The sequence below is a fragment of the Oryctolagus cuniculus genome, chromosome 2, assembly GCF_051225735.1.
Source record: "Oryctolagus cuniculus isolate XC-2025 breed Fujian yellow rabbit chromosome 2, ASM5122573v1, whole genome shotgun sequence".
Lineage (NCBI taxonomy): Eukaryota > Metazoa > Chordata > Mammalia > Lagomorpha > Leporidae > Oryctolagus > Oryctolagus cuniculus.
In genome coordinates this window covers 191022796-191045588 of record NC_142868.1, presented here as the reverse complement: position 1 = coordinate 191045588, position 22793 = coordinate 191022796, and the positions used below count along the sequence as shown (strand labels likewise).

The 22793-nt window shown below is 51.3% G+C and overlaps 1 protein-coding gene across 6 annotated transcripts in view; it reads right to left on the bottom strand.

Annotated features, from left to right (window-relative positions):
- Positions 1–22793, bottom strand: part of CYRIA (CYFIP related Rac1 interactor A) — a 112340-nt gene that overhangs the window by 72433 nt on the left and 17114 nt on the right. For 3 of the 6 annotated variants that reach the window (XM_051840123.3, XM_051840141.3, XM_051840167.3), the window contains exon 2: positions 5803–5925. The gene's annotated coding sequence lies outside the window, so the exon portion shown is untranslated. The remainder of the gene's footprint in view (positions 1–5802; positions 5926–22793) is intronic. The other 3 variants (XM_051840124.3, XM_089327832.1, XM_051840169.3) reach the window with 1 other exon arrangement.

The window sequence follows — 22793 nt, the reverse complement described above, 5'->3', positions numbered from 1 at the left end:
CAGAGCCCTTGGGCCAAAGGACAGATTCGACAGCTGTGTGTCTGCTACCCTTGAAAGGTTCTGGAAGTGGGAAGCAGGGCAGAGGCCAAGGGAAGAGAAGGCAGTAGACACCGAATGGATGAAAGGGCCTGAAGGGCCGCATTCCTGCCTGCAGGCTGTGCAGATAAGGGCTGACTCCCAGTGTGACAGTGCTCTTGCTCAGGGTCCTCCAGTTCCTCACCAGCACAGCCCAGACTACGAACTGGCAAAACCTCGTGACCCCTGTCCCACAACACCAAGAGCACCGACCGACACTAAGACACAAGAAGAGAGGTGTCAGATGATGAAAACAGCTCACACTGATTAAGCACCTACTGTGTGCCAAGCTTCCTTTTGCATGTTCCTCTAGTAACTCCCTGAAACCCCACAGCAACTGCACTGGATGGCCGTTATTATTGCCCCCTTTCACAGACGGGGAAACTGAGGCACAGAACGGCTGCACTCCCTGCTCCTCGCCACTAAACAATGCCCCCCTCAAAGCAACAGGGAGGCAGAGAGGGAGGGGTGACAGAGTGGGAAGAAAAAGAAGAATGCGAATGCACTGGGGATGGATGACAGCTTCCTCCGGGGAGGGGGAGCCCCTCCCCAGCCGGCGGGGCAGGCATCCGGGCCCTGGTGCCCTGGGATGGCACCAGCATCAGCCAACACCAGGGAATGACACCATGGTCTTGGTGTTCCCACAGCACCGCTCAAGGGAGGAGGGAGTGGCTGGGCCGGGGAGGGGACGCAGGGAGGGCCAGAGATGGAGGTCATCACATTAGTAGAAGGGATGATGCTCTGGGAACCCAGACCGCATGTCCCAGAGGGACAGAGCAGCTGGCCAGGCGATTCTCTGCCTGCAGGGCTTAGATGAGCAGTGCTCACACTCCCAGGAACACCAGGCTTCAGGCAAGGCCACCCAGTTAGCTTCAGAAAGCCTGGGCGACAGGGCTGGAGAGGGGATGTCCCTCTCGTGGACAGAGGGAGAGACAGAAGCCAGAAGAGCGACAGTTCTGTGGTAATGATGGCAGTGGGTGCTAGGCAATCAAACAGATGCTTTACCTGGATTATCTGATGACTATACCAACTCTGTGCGATTCATTTGATTATTCCTAACTTACAGTTGAGATAAACTAAGAAGTGCGAGCAAGGTCAAAGCTAGCAGGCGGAGCGGATCTGAACCATTGCTGCTGTGACATTTTGGCCCACCATCTCACCTCTAAGCCGCATGTGCTGTGAAAGCGTGCAGGGACGTGCCCACGTCTGTGCGGTGGTGCTAACCCACAGCTAACCTTTCAGCTGTCAAAGCACATTGGTACTTCTTGTCACTGAACATATTCTCCACACTGTACTATACTTAGTGCTGTTAACCACTTCCATGCACAGGCTCACAGATAGTAAGGGTGACCTCAGAACTGTTTCATCCAAGCCTAGATCCCTCTACCATGAAGGGGTACCATCTGGCTGTAACGACAGGCACAAACTGGCACAGTCTCAGGCACATGGGGACATAAGGTCACTCAAGAATCACCCACAGGCCGGCGCCGCGGCTCACTTGGCTAATCCTCCACCTGCAGCGCCGGCACCCCGGGTTCTAGTCCCGGCTGGGGCTCCGGATTCTGTCCCGGTTGCCCCTCTTCCAGTCCAGCTCTCTGCTGTGGCTCGGGAGTGCAGTGGAGGATGGCCCAAGTGCTTGGGCCCTGCACCCGTGTGGGAGACCAGGAGGAGGTACCTGGCTCCTGGCTTAGGATCAGTGCAGCATGCCGGCCATGGCGGCCATTTGGGGTTGAACCAATGGAAAAAAGGTAGACCTTTCTCTCTCTCTCTCACTGTCTAACTCTGCCTATCAAAAAAAAAGAATCACCCACAGTCCCATGGGGCTTTGTTTGTTTTTCGTGTACATTAGGAATCTCCTGGACAATCTTCTGTTTCCCCATCCAAGCAGATACTTCTTTACAACAACTCATTCTCCCACTGCTCCCCAGACTTGAATTTGTTCACTTCTATACATAGGAAACGGGCTGATGTAATCTGATGACATAGCAGTCAGCCCACGATTGCAGAAGTGAGGGGATGGCAGGTTTTAGAAATGTTTTTAAAAAGACTGGTAGGTTCCTGGAGCCTTAGCAGCCCAGGACCCATGTGCTAATTTGGTTCCTCAAAAGGAAGAGCTCTGTGGTTGTGCTGTGTAGGTTAGCCTAAGGCAACTGACCGTCCCACCTGCATGGGGCGCAGCAGGTGCCACGGCAGCCTGGCCCACTGGAGGAAGCACAGTCACTGATGGGACTCATTTTCTTCAAGGGTCCATGCACGACTAGGACAAGGCCTGGCCCTTCCTGGCTGCCAGTGGGCTCCCGCTGTGCTTGAAGATTGAGGAGCTGCAGCCCCTTTGCCCCCAGTAGGTCTTGGGAGGAAGGAGGCAGCATGGAAACCCGGTGTTTGCTTTGCTCTTTCCATGGGATTCTGCCTTTTTAAGATGCTGGCCAAGAAGAAGAAAGACTGCCATTCTTCTGAAGCCAGGAAATCAGTCCGAGGTCACACCCAACCCATCAACATGGTGAAGGACAAGGCTAGCCAGACAGCAGTGGGCATCACTGTTCTCTGAGGGGGACGTTTCTGGCACTTCCTCAATCATGAGCACCACAGGACTGGGGTACCAGAGAAGCCCCCCAGTGCTAAGCATGCCAGGGGCCCTTGACGTCAGGCAGGGCCTTGGACCCTCCTCCTATGGTAACACATATGGCAAGGCTTTTTATCTGTTTTGCCTGAGGGCTTCTGCCAGAGCTAGCTAAGACCCTTTCTCCAGATGAGGTGGCACACACAGGTGCCAGGGTTAGAGATGAACTTCTCTTCCCAAGAGCTACCATTCCACTCACTGCAGCTATCCCTGCTGTTTTTATTATCATTAAGATGACCACTAATGTTATTCAGGGAACACCTGAGTCACAGAAGGAAAGGACTTGTCCAGAGCCAACCAGCAAGTAGCTGGAAGAGCCAAGATGGAAGGAGCTCAGACTCACAGCCAAGACCCTCCATCTTGCTCCTGTCTGTCATGCCCATGGCAGGAAGCCCAGCATCGGGGTAGCTAGTGAGCAGACAGTGGCCGACTCGGGGTGGCACTGGCTCAGGAAATCCCAGACGGTCAGAGGCCAGCGAGCCAGGCTGGTGGCGACAGGGCAGAGGAACAGCGAGTACTACTCAGTGAGCACTGACTGTGCTGGGTGTGAGATGACCACCACAGGAAGGTTCAGCACAGCCCTCAGATCATTCCTACCAGAAGCCCTACTGCCCATCTCTTAAGGATAAGGAACTGGTGACTCGGAGAGGTGACTAATGATGTTCAGAGTCATCAAAGCACATGTTTGGACCCATGTCTGATGGCCCTGCCCTGGCCTGGCCACGGTGCTCCACCGCAAGCATGTCCAAGCCACCCTCATAGAGGGTGTCTCCATGCCACGTGTGGAGAAGCCATTTGCAAGTGGCCAGCATGGAAGGCCCAGAGCAAGAGCCAGGTCTCTAACCCCAGGCTCCGCTGAGCTCTGTTTCCCAAGTTTGGGGTTTAACCTGTACTTGTGATCTCTGTCTTCCTAGGCAGTCCTGAGAGGTGCATGACTGACGTGTGGGGCAGTGGGCAGTGGTCTTCAGAAAGCCCCACCAAGCTTTCCAAGGCGTTCACGTCTCACTCCCTGAACAAAACCCAGGGATGGCTGCCTTCCTCAGAAGGCAGCACTCAGAGGACCAGGTACTCCAAGTTCTGCCCTGGTGGGCAGCGGGGGGCACACTGGAACCGTAAGGAGGTCAGCTTTCTCTACTGCCACCACCCTGGGCGGCAGCACTGTGAAATGCCAGACCTGGAGTATTTTCATCTTCCTTCCCCCCACCACGGTTACATCCACAGAAGTGGCACCTTTGGGGCAGGCTCGGGGTACAACTTCAGCAGGTTTGCAATGTCAGCAGCTGACACCTCACCTTGTCTCCATCAGGAACTCCAGAGTCAGAAAAAGAGCCCAGACTGTGGAGTTCGCGCTTGACCATCCCCAGGTGATACAAGCTTGGAGCACCCCTGGGTGTAGCAGGAATGACCTACTGGAGGGCAAGGAATCCTGGGTCAACCCAGACCTCAGCTTAGGCTGGGGTCACTTCTCTCTGAGCTTCAGCTGGGATAAATGTTAAATGCAGATCATATGGAGATACACACCGGCAAGCCTCTCTGGACCACCGTGAAGATCGAACGAGCTTTCATTTCTGCAGCACCATATCTGTGTGCATCAGTATCCCTACCATCGGATGGGACATTCCTTAAGGGGACAGGCTGTATCTTGCCTGTCTTTCCAGGCTACTGTGACCAGCCCAGAGGCCTGCAGCAACGAGAAGTGCTGATGGCTGCATTTGTAAAATTTGGCTTCTCTGGGGGGATAATGAACAGCTCAGTGTGGCTAGGGAGGGAGGAAAGAGGCAGCAGAGACACAGTGAGGGAAGAGAGGCCATGAGGGATTTGACACAGGGATGCTTCTGCTTGTGTTCTTCAGTGGAGTAGTAAGCTGGGGCATCAGGCACTTTTATTAAGTGTTAGTGGGAGGATGGGGCTGTGGAAAGAGCCTGGGGTCTTGAGCCCAACAGCCGTGAACTTCAGGCCCAGCTTTGTGGTACTGTAAGTTCTCTGAGTTAAGGCTGCCTTATGTGTACAATTTGAATAATAGCTTCATGTCAGGGTCATTAGGACTACACAGCATTTAAGCTGACCAGTGCAGTGTCTGCAATCTGTTTGCACGTCAGTAAATATAACTCTCCTAGATGATTAGGTAGGGTCAAGCTGACCTGGACTGGTAGATGCAGATGGATGTCAGGAGGCTCAAGGTCAGTGCCACCCCTGGATAAGGAACTAGGGAATGGTGCCAGGATGGTATTGCACAGAGCACATTCTGAGAGCCAGTCTGTTGTCCGAGATTCCAGCAACCTCAGTGTGCTCCGGCTTCTCCTGCAAACCCCCACAGCACTCATGCAGCCAAAGTCACGGGGGTCTCACATGGAAAACACTACCTGAGTCCCACAGAGCACCCTGGGGTGCCCCATTGGCCCTGAGCTACAACAGCACCTACAAGGAGCACAGCTGAGCGGCTCATGGTGGGTGTTGTACGGAGTCCCCACCTCCACCAGAAGACCAGGTGGGAGGCAAGGCATACTGGGTGGAGACAAGAGGATCTGGGCTCTGCTTTCTGCTTTGACTCTCAAGCTCAGAGCAGGTCACCCAGTATCATCTGTATATTGCAGGGGTTTAGGGATGAGCATTCTTCGGAAGCTGGAAATCTCAGGGCTGAGAACAGTTCTTCAGTGTAGGGTTCGGTGGATGCTAACCTCTGATACACACTGTCTCAGGTGAGAGTAACCTCCTCCAGATGCAGACCGTGAAAATGGGGCTCCACTTTCAGAATGCCCCAGCCTAAATCCATCAGGGATACACTGACATCCAGGCAGACTGGCCTTGACCAACGTCTGTCTGAACAGTCTCAGGGAGTCATTTTACACTCTGAGCTTCAGTTTCCTTTTGGGGGGTCCCAGGAAACCTAGCTTACCCCATTTCCCAGAAAGCTTTGTTTTCTAGCACCTCACAGAAAGCCCAAATCTCATTTCATCAGGACATTTGGAGGCCGGTCATAATTCACGTTCACGGTCAGGGCCAGACACTTACACAAAGCAGGCGTGGAAGGAAACAGGAGCCCGCCGTGTTCTGAGCAAGGGGGACAGAGTCAGAGGCAACAGGACAAGGAATGACTGTGAACATACCTGTGACAGCTGGGAGCTGGCTTATCGAGGATGCTGACAGCAGTCACCCCTGGCCTGCGCAGACAAACCCAGCGATGGGCTGCAGACAACAATAGCACAGCTGCTCTGGTTCTGGGCTCCCTGCTGCGAGGCAAATCAGAAGTCATCTGATCAGCATTCAGCTTTCCTGCTCAAGATGCAAAGGGACTCTGCCTTCCCACAGCACAGGGCACACCCTCTCCAGGGCCCCAGGCACCCCACGCCTTGCCACAGGAAGAGGGGAAGTGGCAGCACCAGACAGGAGGCTGGAAGAAAGCAAGATTCGCAGAGAACCTGACAACAGGAAGATGCTCTTTGCCTGTGAGATCCACCGCCTTCCAACAAAACCCGTGCTCCTAAGCCAAGCGCTCAAGTCCCTCCATAGATGAGCCCAAAGTTATCAAGACTCAACCTTCACACAATCTTTCCGCCTAAGCCCAAATGTGTCTGCCTGCAGCTTCCTGTCGGTTGGCTTGCTCTGTCCTGCAGCCTGGATGTGGTCTACCGTCCTTCAAGGCCAGCCTCAAGGACCCCTTCCTCCACGGAGCCCTCCGACAACCCCAATACTGCAGCCTACACTGATCTCACCCTTGTGTGAAGCCTCCAAAGCACTAGTGGGGTCCCTCAGTGTTTAGCATCCATGGGCTGCTCCTTTCTTTCTTGACAAGACTGTTGCCAACCTCTTAACTAGTTTCACCCTGCCCGGGGCATGGCTCTGCACTGTGCAGAAAACTTTCTAAAGCACACATCTGACCATATGGCTTGCTTGCCCAACCCTTTTGAGCCCTTCCTACTACCTTCAAGATAAATTCAAAATGCTACATGCTACAGCATACTCCCCAGCCCTTTCCCAGGCTCCCCATATTCCAGTCACACCAAACTCTCCAAGATTATGCAATGAGACGGCACCAAAGGCAGAACGAGGACCCAGATCTCCTGAAAACCAGCTGAGGGCTCTTCCCTCAGTCGCAGGTGCTGCCAGGACTAGTGCCAGACCACAGACAGGATGACAAGGAGCACCTCGGCTGAACCAAGGCCACGGTGGAAAAGTCAAGACACACTGAGCCCTCAGGCTTGATGAGTTTACACCATTTTGACAGCCAGCCAATCCAGCAAGCGGCCAGGTACGCCAGCAGGCAGGTAGCTGAAACTCGAGCCCACCATGGCTCCTCTGCTCTCCACATCAGCAGTGAGAATGGGATTACTGTGGCAGTTCCCAGAAGTCACAGCTCACGTCTGGACTAAAATTCTAGCCAAGACCGTTCTGCCGCAGCCCACTGGCCTTCACCACTCTGATGCTTCCCAAGCACCTCTCAGCCAACATCCCGATGCGGAGCAACAGGACTGGGTCACTGCTCAGGGCTTGAGGAGCCCAGGAGATCCTGCACTAGGGTGCACTCCCTAGGGTCTCTGCTCCAAGACCAGAGCTGTAACTCCTCAGTGCAAAGACTGCCAAGAGAAATTATCACATAACTGAAGAGAGAACACTCTACTATAACTGCTATAGTTTTCCAGAGAGGTGATCAGAAATGCTTCCTGAGTTAATGCTTCTCCCACGGCACAAGGTGCAGGAGAGGAGAAGACCACCATGTGGACAGCAGCACACACGAGCCCAGTGGTACCGGGACCAGCCAGCACCATCTCCCCAGAGCCAACTGTCCATATGTCTTCCCAACTTCACATTCAGTGAGGTCGTCTAAGTGCCTGGAAACCAGCCACAGTGGGAGTACTCACGCCTTGGGAACTGGCACATGCTCCTAATGTGATCATTCTCTTTTATCTCATTTATTAAGCATTTAGCAATGCATCACTGAGGTGGAAACGGGATTAGGAAGACAAGAGATTTGGAATGTGGCTATAGCTCTACCCCCAGGTGACCATTTGGCCTGGGCAAGCTTCCTCCTGGCCCTAAGTTTCCTCACATAAAAAGGACAGAAGGGCCCTCTGGGAAATGCACAGGCATCTTGGGTTGTCACAGCTGAGGTGTGTCAGGTGCAATGGGCCGGGACGCTGCTCCTGTCCTACAGTGTGAAGCACAGCACCTGACAACAAAGACCCATTCTGTCCAAAATACCAGGAAGGCTGAGGCTGAGAAATCCTGATGGAAGATGCTCAAGCAGAGTGACTCATCAGCGCCCAGAAGGAACACAAAGAGGACTGAGGTCCATTTGCAGGACCCCTGGAAGGCCACTCGGTGCAGACAATGGCAAAGCACGCTCCGGCTGATAGCGCCTGTGTGAGGCACAGGACGGTGCTCGCCCTAACGCACTGCAAGGCACTGAGAGGCGCTCATCATGGTTTGTCAAACACAAACGGGTTTATCGACAGTCATGATGCATGTCTCCAGCAGGCCCCTGCTCCAGTGTGTGCACACCCCCACCGCGACGCACTGACGAGTGGGATTTCACCACCTCTGGGCGCATAGCAAGGAGGAATGGTGTGAAGTCACAGCCGTGGAGTCTCGGGTTAGACAAATACCACCAGCGCAGCCAACCCCAGCGCCAAGGAGAGCCATGTTCCTCAGTCACTTTCTAGTAGAAGTTGAAACATCTTGAAAGGTGAGGTTTTCAAGCACTCCTCTGGGAGACGACTGTTAAAAAGACACAGCAGGCAGCCTTGCTTTCCACACATTCAAAACCACTTTTTTTCTTTTTTTGAGACAATCCTTTTATTTCCTGAACCACTTGGGATTGCCAACGCATTTAGCACAAACCACCCGAAGTGGGGAAGCAGAAACCGTGTTGGGTAAGAAACACGCTGTTGCGGCAAGCACGGGCAACCACAGCAGAGCTCGGCAGAGGCTGGCGCAATTTATTTTTTTATTTATTTAGTTTTTAAATTTTTTTGACAGGCAGAGTTAGACAGTGAGAGAGAAAGACAGAGAGAAAGGTCTTCCTTCTGGTAGTTCACCCCACAATGGCCGCCATGGCAGGCACTGCGCCGATCCGAAGCCAGGAGCCAGGTGCTTCCCCCTGGTCACCCAAGCGGGTGCAGGGCCCAAGGACCTGGGCCATCCTCCACTGCCTTCCCGGGACAAAGCAGAGAGCTGGACTGGAAGAGGAGCAACCGGGACAGAACCGGTGCCCCAACTGGGACTAGAACCCGGAGTGCCGGTGCCTAGTGAGCTGCAGTTTGGCACAATTCAGACACTCCCAGGAATAAAGGCAATGACCTGCCACTTGCCCGTGGTCCCCGAGCCTCCGGGCCTGGGGCGAGTGGAGCTTAACCACAAGCTTTCCTGGAAGTGTCCTGTGGGACGCCCCATTCTGGTCATCTCACTGGGACAGGCAGCTGATCTCAAATAAAGGAATAGGTGAGGGGTCTCCCTGAAGAGCTGCATTGGACCACAACCCCTTGACTCGCAAAGCCCTCTAATTAAAGGCCCAAGGGCTCAGCTGAGCCCAGATGTGGCAGGACCTGGGGTGCTACAAAGGCGCCAGAACTGAAGCAGAGTGGTGAGGAGGATTTGTTCTTCCTCGTTGAAGGATGACGGCTCTTTCCACTATGAATTAGACTCACGGAGTGCCGGAGCAGCAGGCCACCTGAGCGAGCGCCTCCCTACCCCTTCTTTTTGTGGATGAGGGGTGCAGGGCCCACCCAGGCCTGGTAGTGAGATGCTCACTGTCCCATCAAGCGCAGCGTTCAGGGTATCTGGGTCCAGTCCAAGAGAAGTTTCCGTTGCGGCCTCTGCAGTCCCTCCCCAGACAGTGCTGCTCACACTATACTGGTTACAACTCCAGGGGGTTCCCAGGGCCACAGGATGGAAGCAGGACAGCTTCTGAGAAAGAAATGTCCAAGCCACCGCATGCTACAGCCAGCTCTGCCCTTGGCCAGGCCCTGCCCTCTCTGAACCTCATCTCCCATTCTGTCCTCGCAGCACATCCTGGCAGGGTGGGTCAAGTCAGGCCCAGGCTAACAGAAGCAAAGAAATGTGCTTGGCCGAACAGTGAATCGATTTCTCTGATTCTGGGGCTCTTGCCTTAAAGCAGTTTCTTTTGTTTTCTCTGACTTAAACTGTCATGTCTAAAGCAGCAATCCACGGACCAAACGATTACCTCAAAGTCACTTGCTGAAGCCCAAAGTCCCCGTGGGATGGTACTAGGAGGGGTGATCTTGGGAGAAAGTAGACCCTGAGGCTGGGCCCCTGCATCCCCCCTACCATGAGAGGACAGAATGAGACAACAGCCACTGGCAAACCAGGACACAGGCCCTCAGCAGACACAGCTCTGCCTGTGCCATGATCTTGGCCTTCTAGCCTCCAGAAATCTCTTGTTTAAGCCAGCAAGTCTGCAGCTCGTGTTTGCAAAGCCTGACTGGACTAGAACAATGGGCAGTGGTGTAGCCATTTCAGCATATTATTAATAATCGCCCAATTTATTGGATTGCAGGCTTGAGTGGTTTCATACTAGCGGAGGCCCATATTTATGCATAACCTTTATAGAACAGGCACTTGAGAAAAGAAACGTTCATCCTCAGAATAATCAGAATACCCTCTCACTGCACCAGGCCCCTCATGTTTCTGACGCAGACACACAGGCCCAGAGTGCCCAGGTGGCTGTTTGGAGACCACAGGGCTCATTCGTGGCACAGGATGCCCAAGTCTGAGTCCTGTGCTCCTGCTCCCAAAATGGCCTGCTTCCCCACCAGGGACTGGGGCGACTCAGCGCGAGATCAGCTCCCCAGACCCTAGAAATCCATCTCCGTCATCGGCATGTCAGTTGAGCACATCAGTCAGCCAGCGGTGACTGGGGCAGCGGTTCTGACCTCGTCCTGGGTTCTAGATGCAGCCACACACCTGCAGCTCACAGCACAGTCAGGCGGGGTGGGTCCTTGACGGGGAGTGGCGTTTAGGCAGAGGAATGATGTCACCGAGGCCTGTCCTGCAGATTCTCACTGGCCTCCTGTCATCACATCGGGGAGGAAGAGTCTGAGAGCACCGTGCACCTCAGCCCTGGTGCTAACAGCTCATGAGCTCCTAGATTACATGAGTGCAGGAAAACACAATTAAATAAATGTGGCAACTGCTACAGTGGGAAGCTCAGGCTGACGCAGACACCCCATCAGGGCAGCTGGCTGCAAAAAGGCTCCTGAGTCTGGAACCCACACAGTGCGGTTAGCCAGGCAAACAGCACCAGTGGAAGCGCACTGCGTTCAGACACAGGGCACAGGGTAGTAAAAAGGACAGAAGTGACCAAATCCTGACGTGAGGAGTGATGCGTCATCGGGTGTGGCGGGAGTCTATGATGAGGGGGTGGCGTGGGAGGTGAGGGAAGAGAAGCCAGGACCATCTTGTGAGGTAGAAGCTGAGTGGACCACCGAGAGCCGGCAGTCCTCACACGTGCACCTACACTGTGAATGGGAGCCCAGGGCTCTACCTCTTATTCTTTGTGCACGACTGGGTGACGCTGTCATATTTGGCCTTTACATCGTGTGTGTATCCACAGCTCTATCCATATCTGTCCCCACAGTGCACTGCTGCTCCAGGACCACTGGCCTCGGCCAAGTTACTTCTCCATTCTGTTGGTTAAGTCATCACTCAAATGAGAAACACATCATGTACCCCCAAGCCCTTGGAAGTGTTCCAGGAATCAGGAGAGACAATTGGTGACAGGATCATTAAAGATTAAAAAGATGAGAAGCCCACACTGCCTAAGAAATTGGATGTGGCTTCTCTCAGGGCAGTACAAGGAGCACTGGGACCTGGGCAGCGGCCACCTCAGGAGACTGAACTGGGCGGCAGGTGCTGGGGGCAGCAGAGTCCACTTCCGGCAGCCATAGCTGTCACTGCCCTGGGAACAGCTGTCCCCAGCATGTGTGCCCTGGGCCAACTTTCCGAACTGTGCAACGCTGGCATGGAGGCAAAATGCCAAGACCCCCAAACACACCTAAATACCCAATGAATGTGTGCAACCTCAGAGAAAGGACGATTTTCACAAAGCCCTTGCCAAATGCGGAGCAAACACGGGGAGGCAAAACCCATTCAATGCTCAAATGGAAGGGCAGGGCCTTTGCCATACAAGGCTCGTAGCTGTGCCCAGCTGGTTTCAGCTTCCCATTCTCAATCAGCCCTCACTCTCAGGGCCTTACCTCTTGCCAAAATAAGGCAATGCAAGTGGACACAGGCTGCCGACCCAGGTCCCTGGGGTGTGGGAGCGTGCCAGCGCCCTTCAGGGTGGGGCTGGTGCCAGCCACAGCACCATCACCTTTTTTAAACACCACATGGCCTTGTGCACTTGCCACTGTCAGGAGGAGAGCAGTGACAAATGGCAGCCACCGTGAAGAAAAATGTCTGCGGAATTTAAACCGTGGGGCACTGGTTCAAGCCTCCTGGGTTATGATGTCCCTTGATATATAATTCATGATAGCCTTCAAGCTTGGCCTACTTCTCGCAGAGAGATCATATATTTTGGAGATGGCAAAGAAGGGGAGGGAGAAAAACCGCTTTGAAACTGTTCTGCTGTTTGTCGTCTTTTGAGCAAAGCCAGACAACGTTTTGGCCCACTCCTTCCTACCATAAGGGCTTCCCTTTAAAAGCGTTTTTATTTCTTTTTTTTTTCCCCTCTCTTAAATTGAAGAGGCAGCATCTCATCCAGTTTCAGTTTTATCTTCTGCAACACCGGATAAAAGATGAGGCTGACTCCATCTGTTAGCACATGCGGGCGGCAAACGGTGTGAAAGCCAGCACTCCCGCACACAGATCTTTACAAAACGGGGTGGGGGGAGGAGAAAATCCACACTTTTAAAAAATTTATCATCAGCCATCCTACCCACTGCCGACCAGATAGCAGCACTTTTATCCTTTTATGGGCAGATTCAGGAGGAAGCCAGCCCTGCCAGCCACAAAGGCGCTTCCCCCTGCACTGCCACAGGAATTGGGATGCTGGGCTGGCTGCAGGCCAGGCCCTTCCCCCACGGCACTGAAATTAGTGAGGATCCCCGGGGGGGGGGGGGCATTACCTGCTCTGTCCCAGCCAGCCCCGGGGCCACAGGCTGAGAGAATCGCAGGGCACGGAGAGGGTTTCCATGCCCTGGCACCATGGTCATGCTCCTCGGGCTGCTCTTCCAGGGAAAATGAGCGGTGTGGGCTGGAGGCGGAGCAGAGAGCCCCATCTGGCCACTTGGCCTTTGCTACAATGCTGCTAGTCGGGTATGTTGCGCTTGCTGGGCCTTGAAAGCTGCTTTTGCTCCAAAACTCCCAACAATGCTGCATCTGACTAATCGGGGGCAGAAGCAAGAGGAAATAGAGGGGAGGCAAGTGGGGATCCAGAGGTGCCAGCTCTCAGGTCTTCATGAGAGCCTCTGCAGCAGGCAGGGCGCACGTGGGGAGTCCGGAAATGCCCAGGGTGCTCCGGTTTCTCAACACAGCAGGGACTGTGTTAATTACAGAGCGCCAAAAATAAGCGGGTTTCATGCGGTTAACAAGGCAAAGCTTGGAGTACACAGGAGTTTGGCAGAGGGCGGGGTGGGGTGGCAGTGGCGGGCGCGCGTGATGGTTGAGAGCCCTGCAGATCAGGATCATATGGTTTTCAGGAAGGGTCCACAGCCCCAGCTCCGCACCATGTCCGCTTCACTCCTGAGTGTGGTGGCCTGTGAGTCCTGCACCTGCAGTGTCTCACGTCCCACCCTCTTTGCTCCACGGCCACTGCATGAATTTAAGGCCCTGGTAACTTTCAAGGGGACAGTTTTGCACACATGGTTAGCAGGACTCTTCCTGAAACAGCACAGCTATTATCCCATGGCTCAAAGCCCTTCATTGGCCCCCCACTGACTAAGAAATAAAGCCCAGTCTCGCATTTCTGAGGCTTTCTTCATCAAGTCCCTGGCCCAAATCCCTTGTCCTCCACACCTCCTCCTCCTCAGCCTTCACTCCCTGCCAAGCACCACCTTCCCATCCTTCTCACCTGTATACCTTGCTTGAATTTTTGCCTCTATGCAAAATGCTGTCTCCAATCCACCTCCTTACTTTCAAATCCCATCTGTCCTTCCAGACCAAGTTCAAAGACCACTTCAACTATGGACTCAACCTCGACCCCCAGAGCAGGTGTCTTTGTAAAGGCGCCACAGCTCCATCACTCTCTTCCTCCGCAGCAGATTCTATGCACCGTGTTCGTCACCATAGACTATACGAGTTCTGGACACATGGTGGGTGCTCGTCAAGGTCACATAAATGCACCAGCGAGTCTATTTGCAGGATGGTGGGCACAGCCCCGACAACAGAAGAACATGGCAACACAGCACCCAGAGGGGGCAAGCTGGGTGGGTGAGGGGGTCACAGTGGGGGCACAATAACTCCTGCCCTGGTCAACCCCCATCTTCATCTTTACTAAGTCCTTTAGCAAGAGTTGACACAACTGCATCATCGTCCCCTCTACAAAGTCTACTCAATCCCTAGGTGAACAGTCTCTTATTTTTCCTCCTAGTTTGCAGCTGCTCCTTCCTTGCCCTGCAGTTGATCTCTTCTCTTTTCCAAACTCTGAGCATCAGTATTCTTCAGGAATCAGCCTCTCAGCTTCTCTGCTCTTTCTGGAATCACACCCTTAGTGATCTTGCCTTAGTTTCGCAGCTTTACAATCATCTGTATTTTGACAACTCCCAAGTTCGTATTCACTTTGACCTCTCCCTTGCTTGCCATACCAGTGCTCTACTGCTCATCATCACTTGGATGCCTAACTCCAACATCACATGGCCCCAAAATGAACGCACATTCTTCCCCTTCCTTTGTCACCCGTGGACTTTCTCATCTCATTTAATGACAATTCCACCCTTCCAGTTTCTTAGGACCAAAACGTTGAGTCATCTCATCCTCCTCATTATTTCCCACCACACACCCAATCCATCAGGAAATTCTCTGGGCTTTACCTTGAAAATACAGCCAGTGTCCCTCCACACCCCACCCCTCAGTCCAGGGAGTCCACGTGCCCACCTCCCTGATGCCATCCCTGCCCCCTTCAGTCAACTGTCCACTCAGCAGCCACAGTGATGCCACTCAAACCTGCGCCCCATCATGAGCCTCCTCTGTCCAGGAGCTGTCATTCACCAGGACTAAAGCCAAAGGCCTCCCCTGCCCAGGATCCCTCTGACAGCATCCACTCCTCTTCCTTTGTCCTCCGGGGTCCACCACATTGGCCTGCTTTGCTCGTCCTCACACACGTTAGTCACCCAGGCCTTTCCCTCTGCCTGCAACACATTTCCCCCAGAAGTGTGTATGCTCATGCCCTCACCTTTTAATAGTGGATATCTCAAAGGTCTCCTTTAACATGGGAACCATCCTGAGCAACCTTTAAATCAGCACCCTCACCTCTCAGAAAAGCCCCTTTTCTCTACTGCATTTATTCTCATCCATCTTTTGACTTTTAATACACTGGAAGGTAATACCATTTTCTTTGTTACCTTTACCTTAAAGTTATGACTCTTATTTATGAATATTATACAGAAATAATAAATATACTCATGATTATAATACAGATGTAAATATTACTCTGTTCCTTTTATCTTAAAGTTATTGTCATGATAGTATTATTGCTATCAGTTCTACCTTAATACAATCAAAGTTATTATAATCTACATTTGTCTATCACAATCCACTGATGTGTCATACCCCCTAGTGTCTACAGCCATGAAGGCATAAAGTCACTCAATATGTATAGGCATGTATCCAATGCACATCTGAGTGGGTTGAGTCAATAACAATCTTTGAACTGTAGCTCAAACAATGTCACAGTAAAAGGCAGCTTACAGACATGGGGAGACGGGGAGCTGCAGACGCTGAGGCCTGCAGATACAATCTTCCTCACCATCTTAAAATGCAAAAGCCCACCTGGATTATGGGATACCAAGAAAGAAGCACCAAAAAGCAGAGTCACACTGTGCCCCAACAGCCAAGGAAGTTTCAAGAGATTTCAATGTACAGCTATGGCTTTTAAAACAAAGACACACAGTCAAAACACAAACACAATGCAGCAAAATTGGTAAATAACTGTGTATAAACATTCCCTCTACAGTTCTGTTTACATCTCACATTTTTTTTTGCACCTTTATTTGTTCTAAAATATGACAAAGACAATATCCTCGCTCTGCCTCTGCCCACAATGAGGCTGGGCCCACACCAGTCTTGCTCACAACCATATCCTGCAGACGCAGGCTTGTCAAAGTATTTTCTCCGCTGAGCGAAGAAATGACTGAATGTTATCTGAACACTGCCTGCCAGGACTAGTGCACTCTTAGAAAGGACTCTCCACAGCAAGGTGCTCCAGGTAGAATGAGTAGCAGCCATCCCTTTCTGGTGTGCATACTGGGCTGGTGTCTGATGGCTGAAAGTCAAGTTCATCTGGCTGCAGACCTGGATGTGGCAAAGGGCGCTGCCAGAGTTTGACCCAAGGTAGAGAGAAGATACAGGGCAGAGCCAAACACCCCACCTAGTTGCTGTGTCCACCCAGACATGGGGAAGCTAGGATGGGCATCTGAAAGACTCTCTCAAATGTCCCTGGGCTGGCTCACAGAAGGCTCTGTTTACATTGACAAAAAGGGCATTATCATGGCAGCCTGGTACACGCACTGTGGTGAGCACCTGGAAGACCCAGGGAGGACTGACCTTGCTGTGTGCTGGCCCTGGATGACCACTGCTCCGTGGATTTTGCCTGTCTCATTCTCCTGCCATCCAGAGCCCAGCACACTGCTGGAGAGGCACCCAGCACATGACTGTTGTGCCTAACTACTGTTATCCATCAAAAGGTTCCTCTCAGTGTATTTCCTTCCAGGAGGCCTGAGAAGAGACTGCCATTACCAAGTTCAGAGGCATGATTACGGGCTTCTGGGCTGATTAAAGTCAGGAATTAACTGGGCTCCAGAACTAACTTCCGTGGAGACCACACTTAGATAATCACATAGAAGATAATTCCAACATCACTGTGCACGCTTTCTTCTACCTTTGGTGGTGGTGGGGTGATCTTTAGCATGGAAGGGGGTCAATTATTGCTATGGGAAATAAGAAAGTAGGGCAGAAAAATAAAGTGGGATGCACATAGCCCTGCCACCTCCCCCACCTGCAAATCACAAGGAAGCACAACGGCCCAGCCTCCCAGAGGTCAGCTGTGGATTGTGTTCTCTGTAAGATTATAAGACTCAACAAGAAAATGGATTAACATAAAAAATGCAAACATATAAGTTGCCATTTTCACAGTGTTAGAAAGCAGGCGAGCAGCCTTGGGACCTGAGAGGATTTGTCTATCTCCAAGTTGTATTTCAGTGGGACCTGCAGACACTCTGACACAACAGGCTGGTGGCAGATAGAACCCTTGAGAGCCTTGTTTTTCCCTTGAGAACCTCATTTTTCTCAGTATCAGAATATTTTCACAACCACTGGCCAGTACCACAAATGAAAGACCCTTGCCATTTGTCAGCCTTTACGTCACTCAACTCACTGACCCTTGGCTTGTGTAGCTATTCCACAACATGAGTAGAGGTAAGCGAGGGAGTATCCTAGTATCCTAGGCAACATGGTAGCATCTGCAACCTGAGTAACAGACTTGAACCAGGTACCTCTTCTCTTTGGGCCTCAGTTGCCTCCCAGAATAGCAGAAGCTAATTTGCAGTAGCCACCACATACAGCTGCTGCCGACATCTAAACCAGCTCCTTCAGTGCCAGAGCTGGTGCAGGAGCCGATGCGTAGCAGACCCTCAGGTCATGCTGAAATGGAATCGCATGCCTGCTAAGTAAACGCCACTTCCCTACATGAAGCACACGTGCTCTGCTTTCAAGGCTGTCACATAACTGGAAAGAGAGATGGGAGACATTCGCCTACAACTCCAAACAAGGAGGAAAGTAGACAAGCTCTAGGACACAACAAGAAAATGCCCTGGAAGTTGAGACCAAGCAGAGACCATTGACAGCCAAGGACATGAGCAAATCTTTTCTAGAAAAAAGGATTCTGGAAGCAAGAGGAGGCTGCTATCGTTTCTTTTAAAAGATTTACAGTGAACGAGTATTCATTTATATTTTAATACATACAAAAGCCCAATCGGATATACTCAGTAATTTAAAGGGAACAGAAAGAGAATATGATAAAGGTCCTGTCCTCAGAAAATTTATAACCTAATTAGAAAGAGATCATGTGTGCATATACATGCGCACACACACACACACACACACACACATTCTTCAGCTTTCTCTGACAATTTGTGATGAATGTCCAATGAATAATTCAGACACTGTAAGTTATCACAATGGTAAGACAGGCTGTGTAGTATAGTCAGAGTGTGCAGGAAGATGTCGGATGACAACAAAGTTGCTCTAGTTTTTCTCTCTTTGGGCCTCAGTATTCTCACCTGTAAGATGGACAGCTTGTTTTAAATCAGATTTTTCCAACATGCAGCAAGGGTGCATTAGTTTATGCCCTCAGGGTAGAGGGGCAACTGATGGGATCAGAGTGTCTAGCGTCCCCAAGCCAGGATCATGTGTCCACAAGCAGCCTCATCCCTCTCTTCTGTGGGCCATACAAATATCACCATTTCCATGTGGCTATAACATAGGACATAGGCCTCCCTGTAAGAGCAAAGGATCTATGTGTGGTGCTGGTTACGCATAACATGTGTAGTTACACTGTAACTTGCCAGTTTCCTTAATTCTGCTGACATTCATTAAGATGCCCCTGTCGGAGTGAGCACTGACCTGCTGTTTCAGCTGCTGGTTGGGACACCCACAGCCCAAGTCACAATGCCTAGGGTCAGTGCTCACCTCTGCCTCCAAATTCCAGCTTCCTGCTAAGGCAGACCCTGGCTGCAGGTAATAGCTCAAACAACTGGGTTCCTGCCACCCACAGAGAGAACTCCTCTGAGTTCCTAGCTCCAGGCTAGTGCAGGCATTTTGGGGGGGGGGGCAGCAGACAGAAGTGCTCACTCTGTGTCCATCTGTTTCACTCTCTCTGGTAGTCTCTCAAATGAATAAATTTTAAAAATTCAAATGGCCTCTGTGATGATTAATTTCATATGTCAATTTCACCAGGCTGTGGGTGCCCAGATACTGTTTAAACATTATTGTGTGTTTCTGAGGGTGTCTGTAAATGGGATTAACACTTGGATTGATCGACTGAGCAAAGGAGACTGAACTTCCCAATGTGGTGTGCATCTTCCAATCTGCTGATGGCTGAATAGTATAAGAGGTGCGGTAAGGGAGAACTTGCTCTCTCCACATGACTGTCTCCAAGCTGGGGCATGGTTTTCTTCTGCATCTGGAATTGGATTTGATGAGACTTACACCATGGCCCCTCCCGAGTCTCCAGCTTGCCAACTGCAGATCTGGGGACTTGTGAGCCTCCATAACCATAGGAGTTAACTGCTTCGATAAATCTCATCCTATAGCTGTCTCTCTATCTAGACGGGTCCCTACTTGGTTCTTTCTTTCTGAAGAACCCAGACTAACAGGTGCATATACAGGTAACAGGGGATGTGTTCATGTGCTTGGGCAATGAAAGCACACCTGGTACAGTCTTCATCTCCCTTCCATAGCCACTAATTGTGGTAATGCAAATGAGTGTGGATATTTAGCTGCTCTCTATCATCTCAGGTGATATAAAGCAGAGAAATGAACACATAAATTCAAATGCTAAATGACTCACTGGATTTGAAGCAGGGCTAGGGTAGGCTCTGAAATCTAAGTGACTCTGCCTAAGGCCTGGTCCTGCCATTTGTCAGTTACCTGATTGCAGCAAGGACTAAAATCACCTGTACCACAGCCTCTTGGAGTTCCGATCCTGCTCCTCCTCTTACCTGCACTACACCCTGTGCCAAGTGCTCATGCCCCGGAGTCTTCACTCTGCTTCCCACGCACTGGGCATAAACAGTAAGGTCTCAGCAGCAGGACTCCCGTGAAGATGGAGGCAGACATGACAGGTGGGCAGCAACCCTGAAATCAGCCTCTCTGAGATGTGCCCTTCACTCCCGTGAAGATGGAGGCAGACACGACAGGTGGGCAGCAACCCTGAAATCAGCCTCTCTCTGCCCCTGAACAAGGCACATCTCAGAACTACACACAGCATGTTTCCCACTTGTGCCAGGGATTTAAATGTGTGAGAAAAAAGGTAAACCTCAGCCACAGCACTGTGGTGCAGCAGGCTAAGCTACTGCTTGGAGCACCTGCATCCCACATTCAAGCACCAGCTCAAGTCCCAGCTACTTCACTTTCCATTCGGCTTCCAGCTCATGCACCCTGGGGGACAGCAGGTGATGACTCAAGTGCTTGGACTCCTACCGCCCACCCACCCACGTGGGAAACACTGACGGCGTTCTGAGCTCCTAGCATCAGCTTGCCCCAGGCCTGACTATTATGGATATTTGGGGAGTGAACCAGTGGATAGAGATCTCTCTCTCTCTCTCTCTCTCTCTTTCTCACCTTCTGCTTTTCAAGTGGATGAAAATACACACTTTGTAAAAAGCAGAATGATGTGCTATTATTTTCAAGTTCATAGTGCATGTCGCACTCACCTGTTACATCCTTATCTGAGGGGGGCTGAGGGTGAAGTACATAAAGGTGGTGCATGATGGTCTGCAAAGGGTTTAGACGTGGGGAAGGTGACTCCTGCTCTGTGGGTCACCTGCCAAGGCCAGGCACTTGTCTCTGTCTTGGAAGCCCTCCTTGTTAAGTGGGACACAGATGTGTTTCCTGAGATCCCTCCAATGCAGAGAGACCTCTGGTCCTCCAGCAGACTGGCTCTGCCTGACCAATCACGTGAGGCACAACCCAGAGGTGTGGGACAGACAGTCAATCAATGGGTCCTTGGATGCTCCTTGGGCTTCACACAAACATTGGCTGAGAAACTCCTGCCTGAGCCATCATCACAGCAGTTGCAGGCTTGTGGCCCAAACTGACTAGAAGTTCTGCCCCACAGGAAGTCCAGCAGGTACCCCTGCCCACCAGGGTCCAAACACTGTACCTGTGTCACCCCACCTCACTAAACATTCGCAGCATCCCTGTGAGGAAATGCTACTTGCTTTCCCCTTCTAGAGATGTGAATAACAAGGCACAGAGAGATTGAGCAACTTGACCAAAGCCTCACAGTGCTGAGTGCAGGAGGGTGGCCTGGGTGGTCTTGTCAACTCCCTTAGGAGTACAGCATCTGCCATATCCAGTGTGCGACTTTTGGCCTTGCCCTGGCCTCCTGGTGCCTGGGTTGTCTTTTCTCCAAATTGAAGAGGTTATTATTGCTCCCAGGAAGACAGAGTAGGGGCAACAATAATAATAAGAGAGATATGAAGAATAGTGTTTTGGGCAGTCCCAAAGAAAGACGCAACAAAGTGAGGCTTTGGTCAAGTTGCTCAATCTCTCTGTGCAACAATGGTCCAAAGTGGCATGTTATCACTGTGCCTGTCAGGGACACTGATCATCACCTATGCTGGCAACCCTGAATCAGCTTGTATCCCTGGAGTTCTCCCATGTGATGATATGAGTTCCAGCATAAGTGGGGAGAAGGCTTCAGAGATGTGAACTGAAAACAACATGTTGATGGGCTGGCATTATGGCGTAGCAGGTAATGCTGCTGCCTGCAGTGCCAGGATCACATATGGGTGCCAGTTGGAGTCCCAGCTGCTACACTTCCAGTCCTGCTCCCTACTAATGTACCTGGGAAAGCAGCAGAAGATGGCCCAAGTGCTTAGGTTTCTGCACCCAGGTGGGAGACCCGGAAGAAGCTCCTGGCTTCAGAATGGCCCATCTGCAGCTGTTGCACGCATTTGGAGAGTGAACTAAGGGATGGAAGATTCTCTCTCTCTCTCTGTCTCTCTAACTCTATTAAATAAATAAGTAAATATTAAAAAGAAGAATAGGTTATTTATCTCTCGATAGTTGAAATACATGCTTTGCCAAATTTTCTAATCTTAAATAGACTGTAAAGACATTAATTAGACAGTTATTCCCGAGTATCCACTGGGGATGGGTCCCAGGGCCTCTGCAAATACCCAACTCCCTGGATGTTCAAGTCCCTTAGAGAAAATGATATAGTGTTTGCATATAATCCATGCATGCCTTGCTGTACATTTTAAATCGTGTCTACTTTACTTGTATCTAATAATGTAAATGCTCTGCAAATAGTTATTATACTATATTGTTCAGGAAATGTGGACAAGAAACAAATGTCTACATACTGCAACCACATAGGACCAACTGCACGGTGCATGTCAGCAACAATGTAACCTAAACAAATGCAGTCCATCCTGTGGACAGGAAGTGCTGACCACATCTGACCCCTGGGTTCCAAGTGTGTTGACACTGCTGTGGTCTCTTCTTTCTCCATAACAACCCATATGTGTTGAATACCTACCACTACCCAGAGTGCTAGCTTGTACCCTTAAAATATAGGGGCAACTGACACACAATTTTTTCTATCACATGGAGCTGTGACGTTCTCACTAAACTATAGACACCAGATATAAGCTCAGTTCCTAGTATGCCATCAAATATTATTCTAGTAACACTTCATATTTAATGGACTTAGAGTACTGGGTTCGACTGCACTGTTTTCTGAATTATAAAAGATTAGGCAGGCTTGGCAGTGTCTTGTACCTGTACACGTATCACCTCCTCTTCGATGCATGTGGGGAGCAACTGGGAGCAACTCGGACTAGACTAAGTTACTGGAATTAAGACTTATTCTATGCATCTGCTTTCCCACAATATGGCGCTGAGAAGGGAAACAGCTTCTACACAGCTGCCTCCAGTTCAACTAATAAACAGCAGGACCTGCTCCTGATTGGAGGAGGGCAGCGTACTCGGCGTGTGGGTAGCAGAGTTGGGATTGGTGGAAGAGGACTATAAAGGAGGAGAGAGACAACATGCACCAGGAACATCTAAGGGGAACATCTATCTGAAGGAACACCTGTGCAGCCCCCGAGAGAGCCGGCCGGCGGTGTGCCGCTCCCCCGCGGAAGTGGGGAATGTGGCAGGGGGAACCGCCCTTCCACGGAGGTGGAAGGGATGGTAGCCA